Here is a 5,878-nt window from a genome sequence, read left to right as displayed (position 1 = left end):
TATGACTACAGGTCTTTTACCTCACTGGTTAGCTTTGTTCCTAAGTATTTTATTCTTTTGATGCAATTGTAAATGGGATTGGTTTTCATAATTTCTCTTTCTGATAGTTCATTGCTAGTGTATAGAAATGCAACATATTTCTGCACATTAATTTGTATTTTGCAACATCACTGAATTCATTTCTTAGTTTTGATGTTTCTTTTTGTGGGATCTTTTCTACATATAGTATCATGCCACCTGCAAACAGTAACCATTTTACTTTTTCCTTTCCAGTTTGAATTCCTTTTATTTCTTTTTCTTGTCTGATTGTTGTGGCTAGAACTTCCAATACTGTTTTGAACAAAAGTAGTGAGAGTGAGCATCCTTGTCTCATTCTTGATCTAAGAGGAAACACTTCCAGCTTTTCTCTGTTGAGTGTGATGTTAGCTACAGGTTTGCCGTTGTGCTTGTTGTTTAGTTGCTAAGTCCTGCTGACTTGTTTGCGACCCCATGGACTGTAGCCCGCCAGTCTCCTCTGTCCATGAGATTTCCCAGACAAGAATACTGGAGTGAGTTGCCATTTCCTTCTCCAGGGGAATCTTCCCAACCCAGGGACTGAACTTGCAGATTCTTTACCACTGAGCCACACCAGGGAAGCCCTGTAGGTTTGGCCATTATTATGTTGAGGTTCAGTTAAGTTCTGTCACTCAGTCATGCTTGACTTTTTTTTTTTTTTGCCAATGAGAAATAAGATGGTTTATTCCTATAGCATAAAAATTTGTGCCTTCAGATTCTACAAACTCAAAAATATGGAACGCTTCACGAATTTGCATGTCATCCTTGCACAGGGGCCATGCTAATCTTCTCTGTATCGTTCCAATTTTAGTATATGTGCTGCTGAAGCGAGCACCATGCTCGACTTTTTGAGAGCCCATGGACTGCAGTACACCAGGCTTCCCTGTCCATCAACAACTCCTGGAGCTTGCTTAAACTCATGTCCATTGGGTCAGTGTTGCCATCCAACCATCTCATTGAGAAGGTAACAGGCAGGAAGGCTTGCTTTGCTATGCTGTTGCTAAGTCGCTTCAGTCGTGTCTGACTCTCTGCGACCCCATAGACAGCAGCCCACCAGGCTCCCCCGTCCCTGGGATTCTCCAGGCAAGAACACTGGAGTGAACTGCCATTTCCTTCTCCAGTGCATGAAAGTGAAAAGTGAAAGTGAAGTCACTCAGTTCAGTTCAGTTCAGTCGCTCAGTCGTGTCCGACTCTTCGCGACCCCATGAATCGCAGCACACCAGGCCTCCCTGTCCATCACCATCTCCCGGAGTTCACTCAGACTCACATCCATCGAGTCCGTGATGCCATCCAGCCATCTCATCCCCTGTTGTCCCCTTCTCCTCCTGCCCCCAATCCCTCCCAGCATCAGAGTCTTTTCCAATGAGTCAACTCTTCGCATGAGGTGGCCAAAGGACTGGAGTTTCAGCTTTAGCATCATTCCTTCCAAAGAAATCCCAGGGTTGATCTCCTTCAGAATGGACTGGTTGGATCTCCTTGCAGTCCAAGGGACTCTCAAGAGTCTTCTCCAACACCACAGTTCAAAAGCATCAATTCTTCGGCACTCAGCCTTCTTCACAGTCCAACTCTCACATCCATACATGACCACTGGAAAAACCATAGCCTTGACTAGACAGACCTTAGTCAGCAAAGTATTGACTCTGCTTTTGAATATGCTGTCTAGGTTGGTCATAACTTTTCTTCCAAGGAGTAAGGATCTTTTAATTTCATGGCTGCAGTCACCATCTGCAGTGATTTTGGAGCCCCCCAAAATAAAGTCTGACACTGTTTCCACTGTTTCCCCATCTATTTCCCATGAAGTGGTGGAACCGGATGCCATGATCTTTGTTTTCTGAATGTTGAGCTTTAAGCCAACTTTTTCACTCTCCTCTTTCACTTTCATCAAGAGGCTCTTTAGTTCTTCTTCACTTTCTGCCATAAGGGTGGTGTCATCTGCATATCTGAGGTTATTGATATTTCTCCTGGCAAACTTGATTCCAGCCTGTGTTTCTTCCAGCCCAGCGTTTCTCATGATGTACTCTGCATATACGTTAAATAAGCAGGGTGACAATATACAGCCTTGACGTACTCCTTTTCCTATTTGGAACCAGTCTGTTGTTCCATGTCCAGTATTAACTGTTGCTTCCTGACCTGCATACAGATTTCTCAGGAGGCAGGTCAGGTGGTCTGGTATTCCCTTCTCTTTCAGAATTTCCCACAGTTTGTTGTGATCCACACAAAGGCTTTGGCATAGTCAATAAAGCACAAGTAGATGTTTTTCTGGAACTCTCTTGCTTTTTTGATGATCCAGCAGATGTTGGCAATTTGATCTCTGGTTCCTCTGCCTTTTCTAAAACCAGATTGAACATCAGGGAGTTCACGGTTCACATATTGCTGAAGCCTGGCTTGGAGAATTTTGAGCATTACTTTACTAGCATGTGAGATGAGTGCAACTGTGTGGTAGTTTGCTCATTCTTCGGCGTTGCCTTTCTTTGGAATAGGAGTCGTGTCCAATTCTTAGCGACCCCATGGACTGCAGCCCACCAGGCTCCTCTGTCCATGGGATTTTCCAGGCAAGAGTACTGGAGTGGGGTGCCATTGCCTTCTCCAGGCAGGAAGGCTGGGGGGGCTCCAAATGGAGAAAATAGGCTACAAGTGTCAGATTTTTTTCCATTCTCTATACAAAATTAAAAGGCAGTTTCCTTTAAAAGTCTGTGTTGCCGTGATGACAGTTGGTTCCACCTGAGCTTAACTTTCCTCAAACCTTGAGCTAACCAATACGTTTTTCTTATGAAAATGTTTTTCTCAAGCGATGTTAGTGAACTATGTATTTACCTTAGATTCTTTCTTCAAGCTGGTTCCACCTAAGACTCAGAACTGTATGTTTTACTCAACAAACTAGCATGTTTTACTCTTGCAAATATTGTCTTAAGCTATGTTAATAACACCACGTATTTGCTTAGAAACCTGCCTTTCTTCAAGATTCATGTCAATCGTTTAATGGCCCGGGATGACTCACCTTGTGCCAATGTTATCTCAAAATGCATGTTGTAGGTGAGGGGCCTGGTGCCACTCTCTGAGTTTTGAGACATTTCCTTTCTCTAATTAGCAGTCTGCTAGTGGATATATAACTTCCTGCTAAAGACTAGCAGGGGGCACTCTTTCTGCCCCCTTCTGGTGTAGACGTCAGGAGCTTTCTCTATCTCTTTTATACTTAAATAAAACTTTATCACACAAAAGCTCTGAGTGATCAAGCCTTGTCACTGGCTCCAGATTGAATTCCTCTCCTCTGGAGGCCAAGAATCCCAGCGTCTTTCACAGCTCAGCATCAATCTTTCATCATCCCCTGTCGTCCCCTTCTCCTCCTGCCTTCAATCTTTCCCAGCATCAGGGTCTTTTCTAGTGAGTCACTTCTTTGCTTCAGGTGACCAAAGAATGGGAGCATCAGTCCTTCCAGTGAATATTCAGGACTGATTTCCTTTAGGATGGACTGGTTAGCTCTCCTTGCAGTCCACGGGACTCTCAAGAGTCTTCTCCAACACCACAGTTCAAATGCATCAACTGTTCACAGTCGAAAGCATCAATATGGTGAGGTATGTATGTTCCCTCTATGCCCACTTTGTGGAGAGTTTTTTTTGTTAATCATAAATCAATGCTGACTTTTGTCAATAGGTTTCAATGCATCTATTGAGATAATCATATGAGTTATTCTTCAATTTGTTAAAATGGATATCACCTCGACTGAATTTCAAATATTGAACTATCCTGGCATCCCTGTGATAAATTCCACTTGATCATTGTGTATAATCTTTTAAACGTTTTATTGAATTCAGCTTGCTAGTATTTTGTTCAGGATTTTTGCATCTATGTTCATCAGTGATATTTGCCTGTGATTTTCTCTTTCTGTGTTATCGTTGTTGGGTTTTGATATCAGGATGATGTTGCTGGTCTCATAGAATGTGTTTAGAAGTATACTTTCATCTTCAATTTTTTGGAATAGTTTAAGAAGGATAAGTACTAACTCTTCTATAAATGTTTGTTAGGATTCACCTGTAAAACTATCTGGTCTTGGCAATTTGACAGAGGAATTTTATATTCATTGAGTCAAATAGTAGAACATTTGGGTTTATATTTTGTAAGTGTTTTATTTTGTGAAAGTAGTAATCTGAGCAGATCAAAGACCAAAAGGTCTGGTCTTTCACCAAAGATAGTTTGGGAAGCACCAGATTTGACTAAGGATTGGCATGTTTTTCCTGCAGAAGGCCACACATTCTCCGTTGCAGCTCTTCAACTATGCTGTTGTAACATCTTAAGCAGCCATATGAAATGGATTTTGGACAACATGAAACCAAAGGAGACTATTTAATTCCACTAAAATTTAAATTTTATATCATTTTAATGTACCACAAATGTTATTCTTCTTTTGATGTTTTTTCAACCATTTAAAAATGGAAAAACTATTCTTTGCTTGCAAGCTGCACAAAAACAGGCAGTAGATATATTTGGCCAGGCTGTTTTCCAATCCCTGGATTAGACTATATTGTCTCTAATAATTGGTGTTTGTCTTAGGGAGAGAAATGTTTGATGATGCTAATTTTTAAATGGGAAATACATTCATACCGCTGAAAAACAGAACAATATGAAAAATTATAGATTGAGAGGTCTCTCCCCTCTGTGACCACCACATTTCCCTCCCTGACAGAGCTACTCTTTACAGGCAAGCATTGAAATTAACTTCTGGTCTTTTCTTTAAATGTTTATGTCAGTATTAGCAAACACATATTCATATTCCCACCCTTTCCTACATAAATGTGGCACACCATTTATATTCCCCCACTCTGCTCTTTTTGCTTGCCACCATAAGCTGGAGATTTTCTGTATTGTAACAGAGGAAATGTCCCTCATTAAACAGGTATATTGTATTCCATTTGAAGTGGTACCCTTGTTTATCTAACTCTTTCTATCTACATGGACACTTGGGGGTATTTCCAACCCAATTAAGAACACTGTAGAAATGGTGAAAGTTGCTCACAAATTACTGTGCTTGTGTACCTTCATAAGGTATATTTCCAGAAGTTCTTTGCTGAACCAGAGAATAACTGCATATCTAATTTTGATAGATATTGGCAATTTAATCTCCGTGGGCATTTCACTCTCCCACCAGCCATCCATGAGAGGGCTGATTCCCCACACAGCCTTGCCAATAGAGCATTGTCATACTTTTGGACTTTTATCCATTCTAATAAATGAAAGTAGACCCGGGAATGGCATAAGCCCTCTTGGAGGAGGTTGCCATTAACCCCACCATAGAGCCGCCAGAACTTACACAGGCCTGGGGGAACAGGCTCTTGGAGGGCACAAGCAAAAGCTTCTGCGCACCAGGACCCAGAAGAAAGGAGCAGCAATCCCATAAGAGACTGCCCAGACTTGCCTGTGAGTGTCCAGGAGTCTCTGGTGGAGGCGTGGGTTGGCGGTGGCCTGCTGCAGGGCTGGGGGCTGAGTGCAGCAGTGCATCATGGGACCTTTTGAAGGAGTCACCATTATCTTCATTATCTCCACCATAGTTTAGTCTCAGGTCAAACAACAGGGAGGGAACACAGCTCCGCCCATCAACAGAAAATTGGATTAAAGATTTACTGAGCATGGCCCCACCCATCAGAACAAGACCCTATTTTCCCCTCAGTCTCTGCCATCAGGAAGCTTCCATGAGCCTCTCATCTTTCTCCAACAGAGGGCAGACAGACTGAAAACCACAGTCACAGAAAACTAACCAAACTGATCACATGGACCACAGCCTTGTCTAACTCAATGAAACTATGAGCCATGCCGTGTACGGCCACCCAAG

The 5,878-nt window shown here is 42.3% G+C and overlaps 1 non-coding gene across 1 annotated transcript; it reads right to left on the bottom strand.

The window, feature by feature from the left end:
• Positions 1-782: 782 nt before the first annotated feature.
• LOC128044109 (U6 spliceosomal RNA) lies at positions 783-889 on the bottom strand. Its single transcript, XR_008199077.1, has one exon. It is a non-coding gene; the product is annotated as a U6 spliceosomal RNA (small nuclear RNA).
• Between the last annotated feature and the right edge of the window lie 4,989 nt (positions 890-5,878).

Source organism: Budorcas taxicolor, chromosome 2 (genome assembly GCF_023091745.1).
Source record: "Budorcas taxicolor isolate Tak-1 chromosome 2, Takin1.1, whole genome shotgun sequence".
Taxonomy (NCBI): domain Eukaryota; kingdom Metazoa; phylum Chordata; class Mammalia; order Artiodactyla; family Bovidae; genus Budorcas; species Budorcas taxicolor.
The sequence above is the reverse complement of the archived record's forward strand: the minus strand, read 5'-3'. Positions and strand labels throughout refer to the sequence as shown.